This window comes from Ambystoma mexicanum, chromosome 10 (assembly GCF_040938575.1).
Source record: "Ambystoma mexicanum isolate Mex_15411 chromosome 10, UKY_AmexF1_1, whole genome shotgun sequence".
NCBI classification, from domain to species: domain Eukaryota; kingdom Metazoa; phylum Chordata; class Amphibia; order Caudata; family Ambystomatidae; genus Ambystoma; species Ambystoma mexicanum.
The window spans coordinates 1,605,266,394-1,605,290,606 of NC_090932.1; the positions used below are offsets into that span (position 1 = coordinate 1,605,266,394).

General features: G+C 45.3%; 1 protein-coding gene across 6 annotated transcripts in view; it reads left to right on the top strand.

Moving 5' to 3' along the window:
- TOP3B (DNA topoisomerase III beta) overlaps window positions 1-24,213 on the top strand; it is a 636,381-nt gene that overhangs the window by 63,184 nt on the left and 548,984 nt on the right. For all 6 annotated transcript variants that reach the window (XM_069619981.1, XM_069619976.1, XM_069619978.1 and 3 more), the window contains exon 2: window positions 6,958-7,020. The gene's annotated coding sequence lies outside the window, so the exon portion shown is untranslated. The remainder of the gene's footprint in view (window positions 1-6,957; window positions 7,021-24,213) is intronic.

A 24,213-nucleotide genomic window follows, 5' to 3' on the forward strand; every position in this document is an offset into this window, starting at 1 on the left:
GGCTGCTTCACCTTTTTCTTGTATTCTTTCTTGTAACTAGTGCTGATTTAGTGCATTTAAATGGTTCCTAATAGTAGGGATTAGTGTGTTCCCGTGTGCGCTCTCAACCTTTGATAGAACGACAAAAAGACACTGTAGTTTGCCGATAGAGATGTAGCTTGTTAATGCGGGCAAGCTAGGAGTAGGGATCAGATGGCCAAACGGCAATTTAAATGCTTCACCATATTAATTCCCTTGATGTGTGTAATAAACCAAGTGAGGAGTATTGAGACTGTGGTGAAATGTTTACTGCTCTGCAGGAGGACAAGGATGAGTAGACGTTTCTAATTCCTACTCACCCACTCCACTACTTAACCTGTAGTGATCCCAGTCCTAAAGATGAAAAGGGCACAACATGAAGGGTTTACCTCCTTTGTCTCAAAGGGTAGCCTGGGCTGATAGCATGAGGAATGTGAACCAACCAAAAAGCCTCCAAACGACAGTAGTATTATAGTACCCAAATACGTATAAGAAAAGTCTTTAAAAATACCAACTCCCTATTAAAAAGGAATGCAATCCTCCAGAAATGCACAGAATATGCAGATGTTTGGATGTGTCACTCTGAATGAACACAGGGATGTGTAGGAAATTGTCTTTGTAGCAAAGTTCAAGTTCAAATGTATGTTTCCTAAAAAGGTATGGAATCGGGGTCTTATTTGTCACTAGGGCCCTTATGTCAGACCAAGGGGACAGAATCACTGTGGTACACCTTTAAATCTTCTTCTAGGGTCTTGATGGCATCAAGCTGGGTTTCAGAGTGCTTACCGTGGGGTCAAGTCGATTTTGAGACAGTCTAGTCGGTACAACGGGAGGCAAACGCGGTGCACTTCACAAGTGTCAATAAGTTTGAGACCTGAAGGAAGCTTGGGAACCTGGCAATGTGTAGATCTTTGCGACTCGAGGGTGTCTCGACGTGTGGATTCTGCCATAGTGGTGAGCTAGTTTGACTTGGTGAAATGACACCGAGCGGTTTCTCAGTGGTGATCGGATAGAAGGCATTGGTGAACAGGCTGGTGAGGTCATCCACTGTTGATCAAAGCATGTCTAAAAGCGCAAAAATGTCAAAAGAAGCTCTGTTAGGTTTTGTAGCGACTCAAAAAATAAACTCAAGTGGTTTAGTCTGCTCAGAACAGGCATAAGGAAGCTTAAAGCAGGAAATCGCCCAAGTCTACTCCTTTTGATCCTGGCTTGCAGTGGGACCCTGCCAATGGTCTCTGAGGAAAGCCAAATCTGTCCTATCTGGGAAGGTTGCCAGAGAGCTGTTGGGTGTGCCACTTGAATGGGCAGTGTTTCAGCAGCAGGTGGTCACTTCACCCCCTGAAGTGTGTTGGGAACATTTTTGCTCCTTGCTTTGAAATCCTTCTCTTCACCCAGTGGGAGGGGATCCTGCGTAAACAGATGACCCAATACGGTTGCTGTGAAATCCTCCTCCTTGAGTTGAGTCCAAAGGCGATTCATTTAAATGGGTGGGTGGGGTCTTACCCCATATATAGTAATTATGCCACAGCAGGTAGGTCTAACTTAACTTAAGCCTTCCTCAAGAGGCCAATCTTAGCTGCTGTATCTAGTGCCTTGCCCTCTGATGCCACCTCTCGGAATGCCTTATCTGCAAGGTGCTGGGAGGGGGACAGGAAGGAATTGTAGCTGACGATGTTGGAACCCCTTTCCTGAATGCAATGCCTCTTCTGAGCTACACTATGCTTTTCCCCCACCCCTGTCTGCCTGAGATCAGAAAGACTCCAGCCGTTGTCTTTTTTTTTTGTGACCACCGTTCCCTTTTTGAAGTACTAGCTCCCACCCTCCTCTGCTTGGACATGTCCTGTTACTCTGAGGGGATGTCAAGGCTTTCCAACGGAGCAGCTGGGAGAGAGAAGACCCCACCCCAGATTACTATATGCACAAAAGCTCTGATGGCGTCACAGGAAACCAGTTTATGAGTAAAAGACATCAGATGGGTTTTGGCAGTTTTGTATACGATTTCCCCATAGGCCACTACATCTAACAAGATATTTATTTATTTTTACATTTACCCAAACTGCGATCTGACTACTTATACACACATCACACCATTTCGTACTCACCAAGAGTCAAATATGTTAATGGCGAGTGCAAATTTTGCACCCTGTAATATAAGCATTTAGAAAGTGAGGCGTGATTAGCAGAGCTCACCTTCTCGTAGACAAAAAATAGCATCCTTTTAAAAAATAAAACTGAACATGCTTGGGCTGGCACATGGCTTTTCCTCACAGAGCCCTGGGGAATTATGAGATGTGAAAATAATATACTTCAATCCTAAGAAACTTACTAGCCAGGCACTGAGTCGGTCACTATGGGCAGATTAGAGCAAGAGTAGGCCCTGTGCACCTGTATCTTTCTTTCAACCCTCATCTCATGCCTGAAAGCATAAATGCATCTGCCAGGCCATCAAGGGCTGATTGTGACGAATCTATGCATTACTGCGCCGACGAAAATGTTGACGCCAATTGCGGCGCAGTGATCAGATATCACTTTGCCCGCATCCCCTGGCCCGCATTCCCCGACCTGCTCCCCCCAACTTACTTTTACGGCGGCACACTTCTGTGTGCGGCGCCGACTCCCTGCTATCCCTGCGGCGTCGGTTCCTCACACTTACGAGGGTTGGAGCTAACGCTGCAGGGGCCTTTTTTTAAAAAGGAAAAAAAAAAAAACTTCTTGTCCCCTGCTTATCTTGGGCGCAGTAATGGGAGTCGGCAAAGGGAAATGTACCAAGTCACCGTAACTGCTTAGTAGTAGTTATGTGGTCGACATTTTGGTACATTTCCATTGTGACTTGCACAGTGCCAACCATATCATAAAACACTTTTTACATTCAAGAGCTACATTATTTTTCGTAAAGCATTTTATAATTTTATTAGAAATGGTTCAGCATTGTGTAGGTGATTTTGAGAATCCCAGAATCCCTCTGATCTTCTGACAGCTCTAAGCTGCTTGGCAATTGGGCATTTGTTTTTTAAAATAAGTATAGTCTCTTTCATAAATTTGGGGGGGGGATGGCTTATTTAAGATGGATAATCTAAGCTTCACCCAAGTTTGACCCTAGTACACTCACAGTTTACACAATTCCAGCATATTACCAATTTCATAATTCCAGGAAGGCACTGACCGGATACCCTCATTTGCACAATCCATTATGCGCCCCATTTTAATATCCAGCAGAATTCCAGTATACTGTTAAACAATTACTGTATACTCACTGCTTGCAAAATCTCAGTACAATACCAGTTTGCACAATCCAGATATACACACATTTTTACAATTCCATTTTATCTTAATAAATTAACATTCGGCATAAAATGTGGGAGCCCAGTTACTGAGGAAAAACATGTTTTAAATAGCCTGTCCTGTGGAAGATGCCTACTCGGGAGGATCTACAACCGCGCTGTAGCTCTTTGCGCCCTACCAGTCTGGTCCTGCTCTCACGATTATGGCAAATCTGATCAATGAATTAACACTCTGACCATCCAAGTACGTTATGCAATATGGGCATCCCCAGTTTAGTCAGTTTTGATTATGCCGATGTACTGGTTTGTCCAAATGCGGCATACATCTGATATTCAAAATCGAAGGTAGCAAAATCCAAGTCTAAGATTGTAATGGTACCCTCCCTCACACCCTGATGTCTTTGAACTCCAGGAAGCCCCAATACCACAAGGAAATGAAAGGCATGCAGCAGGCAGCTTCCCTACTCTCTCTTCATCTAATGAGCATTAGCTCTTGTCTATACAGAGGCTTTTCTGAAGCAACTGATGGAGGAGGTTGAGAGAACTGCCTAAGCACCCAACAGGCTGTTGAACTGTTCATTTTCACTGTGGCCTATCCATCAACCTTTCTCTTCCAGCTACATCCCTGCTCCTGGCCCTCCTCCCTCCCTACTTTGAAACTATCTGAAGGCAGTCTTGGCGGTGGGGGATGTACTATTGACCGACATGCATACATTATCCTCTGGGATGTACAATTATTGGACCTTTCCAAGGACATTCTTTTGAGTGTTCTTTTTATTTCTTAGTAAGTTGAAACGGCTTCCACTTAAAACGAAAGCAGAATGTAATGTAGGCATGCCAAAAACTTGTTCTGCTGCAAACAAGCCCTCGTAGCAGCAAGCTTTATTATTATTATTATTATTATTATTGTATTCATTGAGCGTGGACTTAGCTTTCAGAAGTAATGGAGCGCTTTAAGGAGGTATACAACAATACAGATACACAATGAAGCTCTTTACAGAGATATGCAACAGTACAGATGCATAACAGACTGCTTTTCAGAGGGAACAGCAGAACAGATATACAGCCTGGGTAGAATACAAATGGGCACAAAGGAGGGGTACAGCTGTACAGGGTGGTGGGGAGGAGAGGGGCGGACGGAGTCTAGTGAGTCAGGTGGCGCTCAGGGTGATGTGATGGCCTAGGTTTTGAGGGGGAGCGACTCCTTGAAGAGGTGGATCTTGAGTTCTTCTCTGAATTGTGGGGGTGAGTCTGATGCTGATGGGGAGGAGGTTCCATAGTCTTGAGGTGTAGGCAGATAAGGCTTGTTTTTTGGTTCTTTCCTCTTTGCAGCAACGGATTCCAAGTGTGCATGTGGCCTGCTTCTGTCGGTGTGCTGTCCACCGGAGATGCTGAGTTTCTCCACAAGGTAGCTGGGTGGCTTGAGGGTGACTGCCTTATAGAAGATGCAGCAAGACTTGAAGGCGATTCGTGCATGCAGTGGGAGCCAGTGAAGGTTGATGAGGACCGGGGTGATGTGGTCATATCTGCGTAGACCCTTGATGAGGCATACAGCCACGTGTAGGACACTTCTCAAGGGAGGACGACTGGCAGCCCCCATCCAGGTGGGATAGGACCATTGCTTAAATGGTGGCTCTTAAGCAGTCTGGAGGGAGGGCTTGACTTTCCACAGTCGGGAGAGCTGATGCCAAGCTGTCAGTTTTTGTAGCTACGTGTGTCTTGAAGGGAAGGTGTTTGTCGATGTGGAACATGAGGGAGTTGGCTCAGGAGGGGAGCTCGGGTGTGAAGCCGTCAAGGTTCATGGTTGATAGCCGGGTCTGTGTGTCTGGGTGTTCAGTGTTGTTGGTGAGGAGTAGGAATTCGGTGTTGAAGGAGTTGAGCTTCAAGTGTGCACTGGTCATCCAAGACTGGATCAGCGAGAGGCAGGTTTTGACCCTGTGAATGTCCTTGATGGAGTCGATCTTGAAGCATATTTGTGTGTCGTCTGTGTTTTGGTGGATGTGAATGTTGTGTGTGGCGAGGAGGGCTCGAAGCAGCTCCATGTATAGATTGAAGATCACTGGAGAGAGGATGGAACACTGCAGGACACCACAGGTGACTGGTAGTATGGGCGATCTAGAGAAGTCCATCTGAACAAGCTGCTGGCGGTTGGCGAGGTAGTAATTGAACCAGCATCGGACAAGGTCTCTGATTTCCCCCCATGCAGAGATGTAGTGGGTCTGTGGGCGTCTGGTGGTCTACTGTGTTGAAAGTGGCTGAGAGGTCGAGTAGAAGAACCAGAAGGCAGGGGTGGCTGTCGTCAAGGATGTTGAGAGCGTCTTTGACCACCTTTATGCTTGCCGTCTTTGTGCTGCATCTGGGTCTTAACCTGGATTGTTAGGGTTGGAGGAGCTTGTTGGTGTCTCGGTTGCTGCAGCTGTGCGGCTACCGCTTTCTCAATGATCTTACCTTGGATGGGAAGAGGTGGGTGATGGTTACCTAGGTTGTCGGGATCCAGAGTGGGCGGTACATGGATGAAGGCAGTAAAATCGGGAATAGATGAGCATTGTGCTTCATTTATTTTGTCATTACGCTCACATTGTCACATATGGAGGAGCAAGTGATTCTACAATCTGTCTCTCTCTGCTTCACATCAGAATAGTGCTGAAAAGCCACACTGTATCCCTGCATCTTTTAACCCTATTCAGATGGAACTTTTATGGACTTCCATAGACCGCACCCCTCTCTCTCGTCTTTCATTGTCGCCTTACACTTCATTTTCTCCCCTTCCTATCTCTCGGCTGCCTTTTCCCTCCCACTCCTCCCAGTTTTCCATGTTTTTGTACAACGTTTAGTTCAGAAAGCCCATTTTGGCTCTCCTTTTTCTTACTCTGGTAGTTCCCTTGTCTTTTTGCTGACATGATATCATCATAGACTGTGACTATACCTGCATAGGGCTGTGGAGGTTTGGGGACAGAGAATAGTGCTGTACTGTAAGACTTTACATTGATCTTCTGGCAGTCACTCAGATGGGACGCTGCCTGTGGAGTATTTTGGCAATTCCCCACTGTAATCACCTGAGCGGAAGGTAAAAATCACAGATGGCTAAAGGAGAATTGGTGTCAAGCAGTGATGAAGTGTGCTTCCTTACACGCCTACCTGTGTGTCCCTTCTTTGGGTATCTATTATGACAGGAAATTATGTTTATTCCTTTTCTAAGTAGATCCCTGTTACTAATTCATCCTTCCCCTCAGGAGTGGCAGCTCTGGGAAGCTTCAAATGGTGGATGACTGGGTTGGTTGTTGCTGGTTTGATAGCACTGTTGTCTTCAGAGAGCCCATCACTGTATCAGTTGATCTGGGAAACGGTGTTGTATGTGCACTGTGTAAGTGAACTTTTAAGGTCCAATATCCCAACTGGCATGCATGATTCCGAAGGTCTGTATTTCGATTGCAGTATACATGTGAGTTCAAGCATTTGTTCCTATAGATTTACATCACTCATTGTTCCATTCGATATCCCCTTTGGTTAAATTCTAACATTCCTTTATGTAGATTAGAGCTTCTTTTCCCTTTGCATGTTCTAGCATTTCCTTGTGCTGTGTAATTAATCTTGATGTGTTGTCATGCATGTGCTTACTTGCATTGCTGCAATGATTTTCTCTTTGCTTACCTTACAGGTCTGTGCTACCGTGGCTGCTGTTGCATTGGAAACGCGAGGTTGTGGAGGAGGTGGAATCCAGGTAAGGTTCACAGAGATGCAGAACGCAAGCACGTGCCTACAAGGCTGCTGGGATTACCAAAGTTTTGCCTCACTGGATCGTTATCCGGTAATAATGTCCCCATCCATAATGCCGCCGGGAAAAGACATTGGCGACATTATGTATGGTGACATTTGTAATAATGTCTCAAGAAAAAAACTGCGACCTTTTTTGTCGGGAGACATTTTTGCAGGGACATTATTGCATGGAACCACTGGATTTTAGGGCATGTTTAGAAATATGATCCATTCCTCCTCTTGCTCACCTTTGATGTATTAGAAGAGCTCAGTTCCTCCCTAATCTGCTCTTTGTGCCGGGTTTAATGTCCCATTGGTAGAAGGGCATGGGGGTCAGTGGAAGAGTGCCAGGATAGGTAGGGGGGTAGGGATGGTGTACACTTGGAACAGCATCCAGGTGCAGCTCTATTCGCTTCCACTAACAAGGCGGGCTTGTGTTAACCCTTTGGAACCTTTTATGGACCAATGTATCATCCATATGAAAGAGATTTGGACAAAATAGTATGGCAGAACGCACTGCCCTGAACTCGGTTGGAATGGTGTCTATACACAAGGTTAACCGAAGTATATCAGCCATGGGAAATGCCACACACAGGAAGGGAATAAATATGGAGTAAGCTCATGAATAAAACTAGGCAGGAGTAAGCATATGAAATTGTTTCATGCAACGTATGGGGTTTCATTTTTTGTATTTATTTGTTATTTATATAGCGCCTTACGCCAAGGCACTCTACAAAACCAATTTTACAATAAAAATGAGCAGGTAGATACAATAAAATCTAGATCGCCGTAGAACTTGCAGGTGTTGGTGGATGTTTCTATTCATCTCCACAAGAGTTTCCGATGTGTGCTTATGCCCCCGTGAAGTGCATATCTATCCCTCTTCTTTGAAGCCTGCTCCTGATGAAAGTTCTGAAGCTTCAGTTTAGGAAATGAAACCTGTGAAGCCCATGTATGATGTAATGTATATGACGTATAACTTGTACTGAACACTTTTTACAGTGCAATAATAAGAATATATACCAGTGATCAGTATTCTGTTGATGTATTGAAGATAATGATCTTTGATGAATTTTTGTCATTCCATGTGGATGGTGTTATATTAAATTGGATCACATTTTTATTTTTTGTAAAATGATTACATATAACTAATAAATTGGTATATAATCCCTTGTACTATTTTATACACTGGACAATATTAATACATTGATTTTGAGTGTTGTGGACGCTGCGATAACTTGCATATGTCAGGTTAATGTACAAGAGAAATGTACACTTGAAGCCTGTAAAACGTTCAAGATCCTGCTACGTTGATGCACAGGCCCTTCACACATACCCGCTACAGGGATTCAGAGAAATGTGGATCTTAATGGCAAGCGAACCCTCTACTCTAAGCACCTGACAGATTTGCTATTTGTTAGCAAAACTGTTAATGGACTACAACGAGAACGCCAAGGAACCAATTCGTATTACACTTGTGCAAACCATGCACATTAAATTACACCAAATGTCCCTGCACAATTTTATCACTAAAATGTACACTTTGCAATACAGTGCCGGTTATACTCGTACATAGAACCAGATTGCTCTCACATTTCTGGTTAGCATTTATTTTCTTTCCAAAATAATAAATGAGCATTAGAATCATGTAGTCCAACAATTGGAAATTCCCAATCTAAGCAATCATGTGCCTTAATATAATCCTAGCCTCTTTTTCTTTTCCTATTTACTATTTTTCCACTAGGGCCTACAACTAATTCTCAATCTACTGCCACAGTTGGCAGCACAAACTCAGACTCTCTAAAGGATGGTTCAAGGTTCTTTCTTTCAAAAATAGAGAAATGTATAGCTTTTTATTCTGGTTCGGTAGTGGGCCAGGTTCACTACTGTTTGCCTCTCTCAACCTATATGGTCTACCACCTGACCTAGCGATTGGAACATGTACTATCTAAGGCCAGCTATAGGTGAGGGCTAAAGGCAAAAGGCAGATCTAACTGGCTCTCCTTCGGGGTTCTCTTAGGGGTACCCTAACTTTACCTTACACACACTTTTCAACAGGAATGATGTTTCTATTTTGCCAATTGCCTACACTCTGGTTCGTGCTCTCCTCTCCTTGGTCTTTCTACTCCCTCTATTCTGCTCACACTTTCCCCCCTCTACCGTTCCTCCTCATGCCCTCTGGCTGTCTTCAGCTCTTTCTTCTTCTGTCTCTCTGTTCTGTTCACACACTCGCTCCACTCTTCTCTGACCCAATGGTTGAAGTATACGAAAAGAAGTAGTGGAACTATATTTCCTGGTGGCCAGCCCCTGCTCCCCTCAAACCCTATCACCATGCCTCCACCCATGCGCAAAACAAATCCCCAAACAAACATGCTTACTTTTTAAGGGAATGTTCAGTTCAGTACACTGAAGTGCAACTTTCAACTTCTTCCTATACTTTTATTTTAAAATGAAATCATTGCTGAACGGTATCTTTTTTTAAATAAAAGTATAGGGACGGTAAAAAAAAGTAGAGGACCGCTCCCAACCACTCCAGCCCACTTTGACAACTGCTCTGAGCCCACTCCTGTCCTGCTACTCCACTCCTATTCCCCTCTATCTCCACATTATTCTCTGCATGCCCAACGCCCTCTCCTCTTTCTCGCTACAATTGCTCTCACGCATTCACAGCCTCAAGCTCATAAACGGTACCACCCTCACAGCTAACCCCGCACCTGCACACCACACCAACTGTCACCAACTCCTCTGCACTTTTCTCTACTCTCTTTCCTCCACTTGATCTACCTCCACACCCTCTGAACTCATCCGTACGATCCAAATTTAGGTTTTCCCTCATTTGCCTTGTGCTGCAGCCAGGTGCTATATATACAAGTTAAATAAGAACAGAGCCAGGAGACAGCCTTGTTTCAATCCCTGATGAGTTATCTATCGCCCCAGAAAGTTGGCCCTGCAGATTTAATCTTCCTCTTTTGACTGTATCAGTGTGCAAGTAAATTATAATATTAAAAGTCTGCTTCGAATAACCTCGGCATTCAATGTGTGCCAAACGCGGGCACGATTAACTCGGTTGAAAGCAAGTGACAGATCGATGCTTGCCATATGTACCGCTGGGTCATCTTCTTTTCCCAAGCGGATTGGGGAATCTGATCAATGATAGAGCCATTAAGAGATGTACCCACGCCCCTGCGAAACTCGGATTGATTTTTCTTCAAAGTGCCCTAACTGCTTGCCTTTAGTTCCTGTTCCTTTAAAAGAAATTCCAAGAATATCTTTGAATCTGTATCTGAAATGGCAATTGGTCTATAGATTGGGGCTCTAATGTATTCCCTTTTTAAAAAAATGAGAACCACATGGGAAGATTTCAATGTGTGTGACATAGACTTGAGATTGGGCCAAATAATATGTTAAGAATATTGGCCCACATGATTGGGCTATTTTAAAAAAAACGTGATTACAGATCCTAGTGGCCCAACGGGTTGTAATCGTAGCAGTTCTGACATCCAGATCAAAATTCAATGACCATATGCCATTCTCAGGTTTTCCAGCTAACATATTTGTCTGGACCAATATACATGTTAGTAAAGTATTTCACTCAAGCGGATTCAAGCATAGGATTTTCTTGCAATAAACATTGGTTATTTTCGTCGTTATTGACTAATTTCCACTAATGGACATCCGACTTTGATAGAATACACCTCAACATAGATTCCCCATCGTTTTGATAAAGTGTACTGCGCAGAAATGTAATTTGAATTCTTATATTGTTGGTGAATTAACAGAATAGATTCTGATTCAGAATCATGATCGTGATCACCTTTCAATATCTCTTTAATTCGTTTTCTCATCAACCTGTTACTTTCTTGAATCTCGAAGGTAAATATGAGGTTGATAAGAATCATTTTTTGAGAGCAATTCACACTGGAATTAATGGTTTTTCTGGCAAATGTGACTTTAGAAAATTCCTCACTTTTCCGTTCAAATATGGAGGAGTCGCAAATCGCAGCCACTTTAAGTGTCATAATTGCGAAAAGCTACTAAACCAAATGATTACATTCATGTAGACGTGTACCTCTGTAGGACCACCCATATTCGTTATCTTGCGTCAATCTTGAAATACTGCCCTCAGCATGTTATAGTTGCTATAGGTTGAGACTAAGATGGAAAACGTATGGCATATATGGAAAAGGGGTTCTGAGACGATAACGTAATCAATGCAAGAGCCCCACAAACCTCTATACCAGGTATGCATTGCAGCTTAAATCCCCCTGGATGTTTCCCTTAAGTCTATGGAGGTTTCAATCTAAAAAAGAAAATTGCAGTCAAAGGCATCCTTTCGTTAGCTACCTAACTTGGTCGGGCGTCAATACTGCTTCTTGATTAAAAAGTGATTCAAGGTCCAATAGGCAATTGAAATTCAGATCTCTTGCTACCATAATGAGACCATTTGGAAATCGTTCTTTTCATCTAGTCAACATTTTTGTGAGTTCATGAAGGAGACTGTACATTTCCAAGTGCATATTAGACCAATATATATTAATAAGTAGTAACTCACAACTTCTAGGTGAACAACTAACCTGCAGAGCTATGTCTCCAAAAACGAAATCATCCAAAATGATCACTTTCCAGCCCAACTTGAATTAATTGCTATGAACCGCCCTCCATATGGTATACCTCTTGAGCCTACCTTTTACGTACTGAAGATTAGTCAAATAGCAAGGAAACAGCTTGGAGCAGCCATGTTTCTTGAATCCTAATGATTTCATATATACTCGGGAGTTTACACAGCCATTTTTGCCACAATTGTAACACATGGTACCAGTTTTTGGTAGCAAGCTGAGCAGCCAGCCTTATCTCAAGAGGGAATGTGAGCTTGTAAGGTTGTTACACAGAGGTCTACAATGACCAGTATTTAGATAGACATTTATACTCAAGGTTACTTGGTAAAACACTTCTTAATTTATTACACAATCATTTATAAAGCATTCACTAAATAAGGCAATCAATATCACACATAAATGATATTACAATACTAAATACTAAGCAGTTGAGCTCCCTTGAAGTAGGAGCCAAATAGCATTGAAGTAGGAGCAAAAAGGCATAAGTTAATAGAAAAAATATTACAGTTACTCTAAAACAGTGCAAATAGTTGAGTTCACCAGAGGAGTTGATTCAATGCAATAGGTAGGCCAAAGTCAATGGGCTAATGTCTTGTATAAGTAAAAACGGTCTGGTATTTAAAACGGAAAAGTCTTTGCCACGGTTCTTAGAAGGAGTTCACGGAAGAAAGGTTTGTATGTCGGGTCACAAGCTGACGTGGCCTGCAAGTTGCCAAAGTTCCACAAACTCTCGCGGTCAGAGGTAAGTTCTCTCGGTCGGGTTCCTGTTCCTGCAGATCTCGCTGTTCCTGAGCCTCAGTCGTGGGGACAAGAGGGAGGACGTCGGGGGGACACCTGCACTGCACGGGGACGGATCACAAAGCTGGCAAATCTTCGATTCCGGTTGCTGTTCTTCAAGCGCACAAGCTGGTGTCCTCCCTGGTTAATTCTAACCAGCTCCGAGAATGGTATCCAGGTGGCTTACGAGTTGATTGGTCCCACCAACTCAAAGGAAGAAGTCGTCCTTGAAGGGGCTTCTCTGTCGAGATGATTGTGGCGATTCGGACCTGCAGCAGGGCTCCACCGGGCAAACCAATGGTCCAGTAGTTGCAGCAGCCGCCAGCTTGTCTTTGGCTCTTTTGTTCCAGTGGTCGACTCTGCCTTTTAAACAGTTTTTCCCATTCATTCCAGCCTAGCTGCCACTCACCCAGCAGGGTGGCTGTCCTTGCCGGACAGTCAGCCAGCCAATCATGCCAGAGTGCATTTGGGTCTCCTAGGAGGCTAAGCAGAGGGAATTCCGGGCACCTTCCTCACTTCCTGCCCACCCTAGACACTCGGACGTCAGAGGCAGTCTTCAGTCCTGAAGCCCGCCAAAGGCATAGAAACAAAGGGACCAAACCTAGTTTGGCTCACAGAGAAAAACACCGCAAGGACCTTTCCAAAAAGAAATGGTGAAAAAAGAAGACTGGGACCTGTTTAAACAAAGGGGCTTAAGGCGCCATCTTGAAAAACATGGCTCCTGCGATTTTTAGCTACCGGTGTTCACGGTCGGGAAAACCATGGTAGTTTGTTGTAAAACCACTGCCACCAGCCATTTCGTTAGGAAAGGGTAGCATTTGTGTGCTACATGAGTTTCTAGACATAGAGGATACTAGGTAACCCCTCCGGCCCACTATGGGCTGGGTCTAGGAATTTTTAAAAAGTCTAGTAAAGTCAATTTAACTTTACATTCTCTGGGAAACAGTAGTTTATCCCAGAGAAGGTATTTAAACCTTGGGACAGCCTATAAAGGCTCCCCTGTGTCACTGCACTGAGGGTGCTGTGTAACACACATGCAAAGATGATGCCTATGGAGTTATCTAAAACTCCATAATCAAAGAACACAAGAGTAAAACGCACACCAAAATACACGAGAGAGTGGGTAAAAAGGCTCACACTTTCTCTGGGGTCTGTAAGTTGAAGGGAATTAGCACATTTATGAGAATTCTTCCTAACAATCGTCCCCCCAGATTAAGGGTCAGGAGGATTTAATCCACCCCTGGATGATTCTCCTTACTCCAGTCGGACATACATTCTGGAGAGACCATCAGCATTTTTGTGATTACAACCTGACCTGTGTTCAGTGGTAAAATCAAACCCCTGTAAGCTGATTGACCATCTTAACAATTTAGGATTTTCCCCTTTCGTCTGCATTAACCATCTCAAGGGTTGGTGGTCTGTCTGAATCACAAAAGTAGATCCATACAAGTATGGGCTAAACTTCTTCAGAAACCACACAATGGTAAAACACTCACGTTCTATGGTTGCCCACCTTGTCTCAGGTTCCTTCAGCTTCCTGCTGATGAAGCAGATTGGGTGTTCCCTACCTTTCTCATCCAGCTGACTCAGAACTGCACATATACCTGTATTTGAAGCATCTGTCTGCACAATGAAGGTTTGGCTGTAGTCGGAAGCTCTTAAGACTGGAGCTTGACAAAGGGCTTTCTTAAATCCCTCAAATGCCTTAGTGCACTCCTCATTCCACCTGACCTTCTTGGGGAATTTGGGTGAGGAGACCACATTCAAGGGAGAAGCTATGGACCCATAGTTCTCCATGAAGTTCCTATAATAACCAGTGAGACCTAAGAAGGCTCTCACTTGAGTTTGAGTAGTAGGGGTGGCCCATTCTTGTACGGCTTGTACTTTACTAGGCAATGGCCTTATTTCACCCCCTGCTACCTCATGTCCAAGGTAGACCACTTTGCTCTGACCAATTTGACATTTACTTGCCTTTATGGTCAGATGGGCCTGCTCAAGAGCCTGCAAAACATATCCTAAGTGGTCAATGTGTTCTTTCCAAGTAGGGCTGAACACTGCAATGTCATCCAAGTATGCCATGCAGAAGTCCTCCATCCCATTCAGAATGTGATTAACCATCCTTTGGAATGTTGCCGGTGCATTCTTTAATCCAAAAGGTATTACCTTAAACTGGTAGAGGCCTGCTGGGGTTGAAAATGCAGTTTTCTCATTGGCATGGTCTGTCAGAGCTATTTGCTAATAGCCTGACGTTAGGTCAAATGTACTGAGGTACTTGGCTGAACCAGGTTTGTCCACCAGCTCATCTGTCCTAGGTAAAGGATGGGCATCAGTCTTTGTGACTGCATTTAGAGCTATATAGTCCACACAGAATCTCAACTCCTTGGATCCTGCCTTTGGCACTATTACAACTGGACTAGACAATGGACTTGTAGATGGCTCTATTACCCTGAGATCAAGCATCTTCTTGACCTCTTCCTTTATGTGGGTTCTTACATGATCTGACATCCTGTAACCTCTGCTTTTGACAGGTAAACAGTCACCAGTGAGAATATCATGCTGGCCCCAAGGGGTCAAGCCTGGTGATGGTGAAAACAGGGAGGCCGGCTGATTTAACAGTAACTTGCACTCCTCCTGTTGTTCCAGTATCAGATTAGAAGAGAGATTAACTCCTATGTTCTCATCTAAGGTTTTCCTCTGAGGAGATCAGGTATAGGTTCACTCTCCCCCTCCTGAGCAGAAGCTAGAAGACAAGTTCCCAGTTCTGGTCTTGAGACATAGGCTTTTAGATGGTTGGTGTGAAAGACCCTGCGGACCTCTTTAGGATTGCCTAAATCCAACAGATAATTGACGTCTCCAAGTTTTCCCACATCCTTGACGGGTCCAATACATTTGTCCTGTAAGGCCCTCTGCCTTGTAGGTACCATAACTAGAACTTGCTGATCTTGAGTACACTCAACCATGTCGATGCTTCACCAGAGCCTGACCTGCTTTCAAGTTATCTGCTGCTTCTGTCATCATGTGTGTCATTCTCCTTCGGAGACCAAGCACATAGTCAGTGACTCGCACTAGATTGGGGGAAGGAACATTCTCCAACCCCTCCTTAATTAGGGCCAAGGGGCCTCTAACTGGATGACCATAGAGAAGCTCAAAGGGACTAAATCCAACTCCCTCCTGATGGACTTCTCTATAAGCAAATAGAAGGCATGGCAGTAGAAGGTCCCATTTTCTTCTAAGGGGTTCCTCTAAAGCACTGATCATGCTCTTCATACTTCCATTAAACCTCTCTACCAATCCATTCGTCTGGGGATGGTAGGCAGTTGAGAACTTGTCACTCCACCGTTTCCCACATGGTCTGCATGTAGTGGGACATAAAATTTGATCCCCTGTCAGAGATGACTTCCTTAGAAAAACCTACCCTGGTAGAAATACCAAGTAGGGCCTTAGCGCAACCGCCTGAGCTGTAACAGACCTCATAGGTATTGCTTCAGGATACCTAGTAGCATGGTCTACTACAACCAAAATAAATCGGTTGCCTGAAGAGGTTTAGGGTCGAAGGGACCAACCATGTCGATTCCTACCCTCTCAAAAGGGACTCCCACCACTGGGAGAGGCACTAAAGGTGCCACATTCTTGGCTGCACTCTTGCCAGATGTCTGACAAGTGTGACAGCTCCAACAGAATTTATCTACATCAGACCTCAATTTAGGCCAGTAGAAATATAGAGAAAGCCTTTCCTTGGTCTTCTTGAAACTCAAGTGACCAGCCAAAGGAATCTCATGGGCTAACTGTAGGAACTGTTGTCCGATTTCTAGAGGCACTACATGTCTCCTGTAGTCCCCTGGGATAGACTCAGTGGGTTCACTGTAGAAGAGGCCATCTACCCAGTACAACCTGTGCTTCCCTGGCTCTTGCCAGTCCAGCTGGGAAGCTGCCTGTTGGCGAAGTCCTTCAAGAGTGGGGCACTCTCTTTGACCTCTGCTGAAGTCTGCCCTACAGGGGCCACCTTCTGCCAGTAAAGACTGCAGCTGGGATGGTCTTTAAGATTCAGATCTCCAACAGGGGGGAAGGTCTTCTTCCAGCTCTGACTCCTCAGCAGCTGATTCAACCTTTCCTGGTTGTTCCTCACACTCATCCTCAGCTGGCGGAGTAGTCAGAGGTGTGACTTTGGACAGTCCTCTCGGGGATGTCCTTGTTGGAAGCACAGGAGCGCTTTCTTGCTTTTTCTTTGAGACCTTGGGTTTCCCCTTTGTCTCCTTCTTCTTAGAAATAGCCGTTAGTAGCTCCTGTGGGCTGGGTGTTACAGATTCATCTGTGACATCCTCTGGAGAGTCAGTTAAGGTACTCTCCCTGGCCTTCCTGGTTTGTTCCTGTTTCCTCTTACTGGGAGGCCTGGGGTTGCTTGATACAACTCCAAGAGTTTTTAAGTCATTCCCCAACAAGACTCTCCCAGGGACCTCACTCTGCACACAACAGGTATCCTGACAGTCATGGTGTTGCACTGGATGAGAGCTGGTAATCATATAAGCATTGGAATAGGACCTCCAGCAACCTTAGTGAGGCCTTTAGGTGCCTTAGCAACATCCTCAGGTTTAAAAAAAAGATTAATCCACCACTGTAATGCTGGCCCCAGTGTCTCTAATGGCAGGGGTCTCCTGACCATTTGCAAGTGCACTGTCCTTATAATATTCTGGTGTGTTATCTGGAATCGAATTATAGACATCTAAATTCTGCTGTTCCCACAGACCCAGGGACACTAGAAACACTTGCAGAGACACCAACGGGGGCCTCAGCCAATAGTTGAAAGTTTCCACTTGACATTTCTACTTTTCCCTCTTGGGAAAGACTAATGAGGCAGTGTGGACCCCTGAAGGTTTACCCTTGCATCTGGGATCCCCTTTCACATGGTCAGTAGACCCACAAGCATAACACTTTCCAAATGTTTTAACAAATGGGGACTTCTGCTGACCTCCCTCTGGTTTAGCACCAGAGGTTTCACTAGCCTGATTCGGTTTCCCTTGTGGCTTACCCTTTTTCTGTTTGGGGACCTCTTTTGGATTGGAGGTATCAGAATTCTCTTTGCCATCTTTCTTTTGCTGCTTCCCATCATCCATCTTCTGAGTTGCCCCAGAATCCTTGTGAGCAGCCCTGTTGGCAACCCACAAGTCAGCAGCTTTTGCGAACATCTTTGGATCAATTTCCTTAGTCATCCAAGTGCTGTCTCAGCTCAGGAGAGCAGGCAACAAAAATAGATTTCTCATTCCTTTAAAAGTGTTAACTCTATAACCCTTTACCAAACATCATCATGTTCTACAAACATTCACACACCCAAGTAGCCTAACGGGTACCATCATGCTTTTTGAGGGTCCTAAACCTCTTAAGGTACCGGGAAGGAGTTTTCCCAAATCTAGCTATCAAAGCTAGCTTCACATTTTCGTACTCCAATCTTTCAAGTTCCCCCACCTCCATTACAGCATCAGTTGCATCCTGGGGGAGCCTAGACAAAAGCAAAGGATTAGGCTGATTCCCTGAAAACCCCTGAATCCCATAGTTGTATTAAAAAGCAGCCAACCAATCCAAAATATCAAACCTCACCTCATACATACTTACAGCTTCCTTAGGCATGCGAGGACTGGAAGACCTAGAAGACTCTGGGAGAGAACCATTTTCAAGAGACAATTTATTCATTTCAAGAGCATGATGCATTTCCATTTCTCTGAGTTTCATTTCTTGATGTTTACTTTCAGTTTGCATTTGGAGACTTTTAAACTCTAACTCAAGTCTCATGTTTTCAAGAGAGACACATTCTGGACTCAGTACTGGACCTGGTAGGGTCCCTGTGGCTAAAGGTTGAGGCCCAAGAGCAAGTAGAGGGGCAGTGGGGCTCACATCCTGAGACTCCTCTGACTCATCTGGCTCTTCAATAACATTACAGTTGGACTCTACATCATCATTTTCCTCATCAATATTATCCACATTTTCTGAGATATTGGGGTTACAGCCCAATTTCTCATGCTTTGATGTTCCAACAATCTTTCAACCAATTAATGTTTCTTTCCTTTAACATGGAGGTTGCTGTCTTTACACATTTCCTTCAGTTGATCTACTGTTTAAATGATCACGGTCTCCTGTTTGTAGTTATCCATATTAGGCATGATAACATTGCTTTTCTAGTGGTGCTTAGCCTTCTGAAGGTTACTATCTGAACAAAAGTAAAGCAGAACTATCTATGTAACAACTATACAATTTATCCTCACCACCTGCCACCAGTGTTAGGCAAAGGTTGTATGCAGTACACTACACACAACTAGAACTGCAGGTGTAAGGAAAACCAACCTTTGGTATAAGTCTGTACCACCCAGTATTTGGTAGTGAGCTGAGTAGCTAGGCTTATCTCAAGAGGGAATGTGAGTTTGTAAGGGTGTAAAACAGAGGTCTACAATGACAAGTATTCAGATAGACACTTATACTCAAGGCTTGATGGTAAAACACTTCTTAATTTATTACACAATCATTTATAAAGCATTCACTAAATAAGGCAACCAATATCACACAAAAATTATACTACACTACTGAATACTAAGCAGTTGAGCTCCCTTGAAATAAGAGCCAAATAGCATTGAAGTAGGAGCTGTTAGGCAGAATCCTGTGCAGTTTCCTTGGGGAACACTGCAAAAAGATTAAGACTACATGAGTAAGCAGTAAACCCAATTGGTAGCAGTCTGTGCCACCCGGATTTACCTGGTAGCTGTGGCTGAGCAGTCAGACCTCTCTCAAGAAGAGTAGGGCACTATACAGAAGATACACAATAGGGCTAAAAACACAGTAGAGCAAGCAAACACTGACCAGAGTTTGTTACCAAAAGGATATAATTATTTATTTAACAGACACTTTAGAAAATACACTAGCACTTTAAATCAAAGCAAGTTCAAACACAATCAGAAAAGTATACACACCTCCCTTAAGAATTATTAGACAAGTCTAAGTCAAAACACCACTTTTTGTCAAAACAGAGGTGAGCGCGTAACTTAGATGGCACTCCAATAATTAAGTAAAAGGGAGAGAAAAAGGCAGGTCATGAAAATAAAACAGTTCCCAACACTTTTAAAAGACCAAAACAAGTTAAAGAAGGTAGAGTCTACTGTAGAGCCAAAGTTCATAGGCCAGTCCCACTTTAAATGGAGCAAGGTGAAATGTGCCCAAGATCACACAGTTGAGAAATGCATTCAAGTCTTTGTAGAAATGTTCAAAAGAGGTTGGGTTGGTTCAGAAGGTAAAGTTAGAAGGTCTGGGGGCCAACCCAGTTGGAAAGCCAAGGATTTAAGGGTCACCTTCAGCAAACCGTAGAAAGGGAGGCCAGGTGGCACACAGTAACTTTTAAAGTTGAGGAAGCTCCAGCGGTGGCAGTTGTTCCTGGCAGCGGGTGCAGTTTGTGGTTTCGACCAGGGGAAGAGAGGATCTCGTCGAGGAGGAAACCTGCAGTCGTTGCACTGCCCAGGGAAGAAACCAGCCGCAGAGTTTGTCGGTTAAAAGGTGCGTTCCTGGTATTCGCGGTCACAGTGGTGAAGCTTGGCTATCCGGCCACTGGGGTGCTTGGCACGGGCGATTCGACCAAGAGACGTCCTGGAAGGCGAAATGGCGAACTGGTTGATCCCACCAGCTCAGAGGAAGTAGACTCTTTCAGCAGAAGATCGTCTCTTGTCGTCGGGAAAGTGGTGAGGTTGATGCAGCAGGGCTCCACCTGTGGTGTCGTCGTTGCAGATGGCTCAGCTTCTCCCCTCTTCGGATTTCTTAGGTCCTGTGGCGACTTCTCAAGTTCCAGTCCCAAAAGCCCTGCTTTTATGCAGAAAAACCATTCAACAGCCTAGCTGTCAGACATACATGCTAAGTGGTGATCCGGGCAGCTCACTACTGGGCCAATCAGAACAGAGTGGGACTTGAGTTGCAAAGGCAACGCAGTCCAGGGTGCCAATTCCCCCACCCACACATCCTGTGGAACCCATACAGAGTGGCACCAGTTGGAGGGCTTCTGTGCAGAAGCCCGCCAAAAAGTGGAACAAAGGGCCCGAACTTGGTTGGAGTTACAGAGACGGACACGAACGCCATTTTAGGAAAGAGTTCTGGCAAAAAGACCCAACCGGTGATTTTATATTAAATAAAGAAACCAGCGGTATCTTTAACATTGCACCAAAAAGTGGTGCGTTTAAAATCAATGGGAAAATCCCATAGGAAATATTCCGGTGGAATATTTTGCGTGGTAACCACTGCCACCAGCCAGAAACTCGACATGGGGGGGACTGGACAATGCCCCCTTGGGAACAGACCCAGGGGCAATCTAATTAACCCCTTCCAGTACTTCCACAATATGATGGTTTGTACTGGTTCTGTTCACAATTCTGGACTAGTAAAGCCAATGGTGACTTTACATGCCGTGGGAGACAGTAGTCAGTCCCAGGGTATGGAGTCTATGTTTGGGGGTCACTATAACACCCCTATGTTACTACACTTAGGGTGCTGTGTAACACATACACTAAGACAGATGATACTCTATGGAGTAAAAGACCCCATAGCCCATAAGCACACAAGTCAAAGACATACATCAAATCATGCCTAAGAGTGATAGTAAAAGAGTCTCACTCTTAGCAGGAGAAAAAAACAACCCCCAAAAATCCAGCAAAGCTGCTGGGGGACTCACTAGGTTTGGGAAATTAGCCTTATAAGAGAATTCTCCCTAACAGGAGCAAAAAGGCATAAGTTAATAAAAACGAATATTAGTTACTCTAAAACAGTGCAAATAGTTTGAGTTCACCAGAGGAGTTGATTCAATGCAGTAGGTAGGCCAAAGTCAATGGGCTAGTGTCTTGTATAAATCAAAACGGTTCTCGTATTTAAAACCGTAAAGTCTTTGCCATGGTTCTTAGAAGTAGTTCACGGAAGGGTTGCACACGACTGTGATGGCTGCCTGATATGAGCGCCCCATCCCGATCGACATCCGTTTGACAATTAATCCTACTTTTGGAGCCACCGGCCGGGTGCCAAGCAGAGGACGGAGTGCAATAGGGCATGGTGCACCCACATGGAAAATCCTGGCAGCGGAGGGGCTGTGCTTCCCGAGTTGCACCGTGCGATTGATTGACCGAGACCAGGCTGAAGTGCAGGCCGTGCTGGGCAACCAGAAACCTCGGGCCTTGCGCCGCGGACACTCTAGGCTGTCAGAGCATAGAGAGGAGGAACCCCCGGTGCCGAGGCGTGCAGCACTGGCGGCTGAGAGGGTTGTACTTGGCGGGGACGGATTCCTCTCGGTGCCTTACACCTAGGACCGAGGCACAGTGGAGCGCGCTGACCGCGGCGGTCGTCTGACCGGCTGACTGGGGCTGTCCCGCGTGAGGTCCGCGAGATACACCCGGACAGTCGCAGCTGCCGAGGGGGCCCTGCGGGGCCGAGCAATCGTTGCGTGCCCCGAGTGAGGCGGGTGCTCGCGGCACATCGCGGGGGGCACTGGGCTGATTGCTCCCCCCTCCCCTGTGGTGGGAGCCCCCCCACCCCGAGTGAAAGCACGTAATAACAGTGAACAGAGGAACGCCTAGCTTGATCAAATCCAGACTTCAGAAATGCAGTGTAATGGAGCGAATGAGAAATCCATATACCCTGAAGACCGTGCGACAACCGGCACCGAACTACCCTACACAAGTGTGGTGAGCGAACAATGCGGAACGACTATAAGAATACGCGAGCACACTAAATTGTGAGTCATGCATATCTAAACAGTCTAGTGGCCACATGCTGGAACCTTTGAGACACCGTTAAATCAAGCCATATGCTGGCTGGAATTCATTAAATTTATAAAGTGCATACGTTGGAGAGCACAGTCCATTGCCCCATCACACAGGGATCTCGGAGACTGGGCCTAATAGCACTGCAAACAACGTGGAACAACTACAAGAATACGCGCGCACACTAAAACGTGAGTCATGCATATGTAAACGGCGTGGTGGCCGCATGCTGGAACCATTGGTACGCCGTTAAACTGAGCCATATACTGGCTAGAATTCATTAAATTTATTGAGTGCATACGTTGGAGGGCACAGTCCATTGCCCCCATCACACAGGGATCTCGGAGACTGGGCCTGCTCGCACTGGGAACCAACTATTCAGGCGAGAGGTGCAAGGGCCAGCGTGTCAGGATCCAAGTGATCCCCTGCGCAGCAATTGCCCAATGGCTCCCTTGCGGTGCGCATTGGCCGGACAACACCTGTGTGTCCTGTAAAGGTGTGAGACCCATTTCACTGAATTTCTGATTCACAGACGCCATAACCCCCAGGCAGGTTGCGGTGGGGTACCTGCTGCTACGGTTGCCATGGGGAACACACAGAAACAAGAAAAAATGGCAGAAGGAACAGGTGCCAGGAAGAAGGGGCCAATGGACTCGTTCACCAACAGTCAAGCAGCAAATTATGAGCATGAGCCACCAAAAGCATCCGGCTCCAACCCGGACGCAGATGGAGGTGATAGGGTGGAGCGCCTGACCACCATAGTGCAAAATGTCTTCCTATCAATTAATGTTAAACTGGATGACATTGTTACCACCATTGGGGCATTGAAAACCAGAGTGGACAAGGAAAGATTGAGACTCACTGAGGCATAAAACAGGCTTGGCGTTAATAAAGACACCATCACACAACATGACCGAGACATGGCCCAGCTCAGAGAAGGCTTGTCCAAGATGCAGAATAAATGTGAGGATCTTGAATCGCGTTCCTGAAGAAACAATGTTCGTATTGTGGGGGTATCTGAACAATTTGGCAAGGGTGCAATGGAGCAGCAAGTGGAGTCGCTCCTTAAAACTCTTTTTGGTGCAAACTCCTTTTCGGATCACTTCCTGGTAGAGCGAGCTCACCGCACTCTAGCTCCTGTACCGAAGCCCGGGGCTCCGCCATGCACGATCATTGCACGGCTCCTCAATTATAGAGACAGAGACATAATCCTTAGGATGCCGAGAGAACTTGGGACACTACAGTACGAAGAAAGCTGCATTCATATCTACCCGGATTTTGCTGCAGGAGTGCAGGCAAGCCGAAGATCGTATGAACCGGTCAAGAGATTGCTGAGAGCACGACAGGTCCCATTCGCACTAGTATTTCCGGCCAAGATGCGAATTCAATATGGAGGTAGGGCGCATTTTTTTTTAAACCCCAGCTGCTGCCTTGGCCTATGTTGAGGCCACTATACCTCTGCCCCCCAGAGGCCATGGGCCGGACCAGAACGGAGGACCCTCACCAGCGGCGGGGGGCCAAGATCCTGCTGAATGATCCAAGATGCACCTATATCCTTTTTTGTTTTGCAACAGTGCTCGGGTCCCATAAGGGGCTCCATGTAACATTAAAGGCGGGCCGTGAGACCGATTTGGTGGCCTCGTGATGGCAACGTGGCACCCTCAGGAAAGTTCCTACAGGTTATAAGGGTCCATCGTCAAGTTGGGGCAGATGATGTGGATGGAGGGTGGGTTTCTGGGGTTGGGAACGTTGTAGATTGTTGTTATTCAGACAAGTTGGTGTCTTGGAGGGAAGGTTGGGTGAATAAATGTTCTAGGTTGGTAGAAATGTGGTCTTGCAGATGCTGATGCTGCTCGCACCATGTAGGTACAAGGACTACTGGAAACAATGGTCTGTTGCAATTCATATACATGAAGGGCTGGTGACGGATTAAAGATAAACTTACTATCCTGGAATGTCCTGGGGTTAAACAACCCGATGAAAGCTACAAAGGTA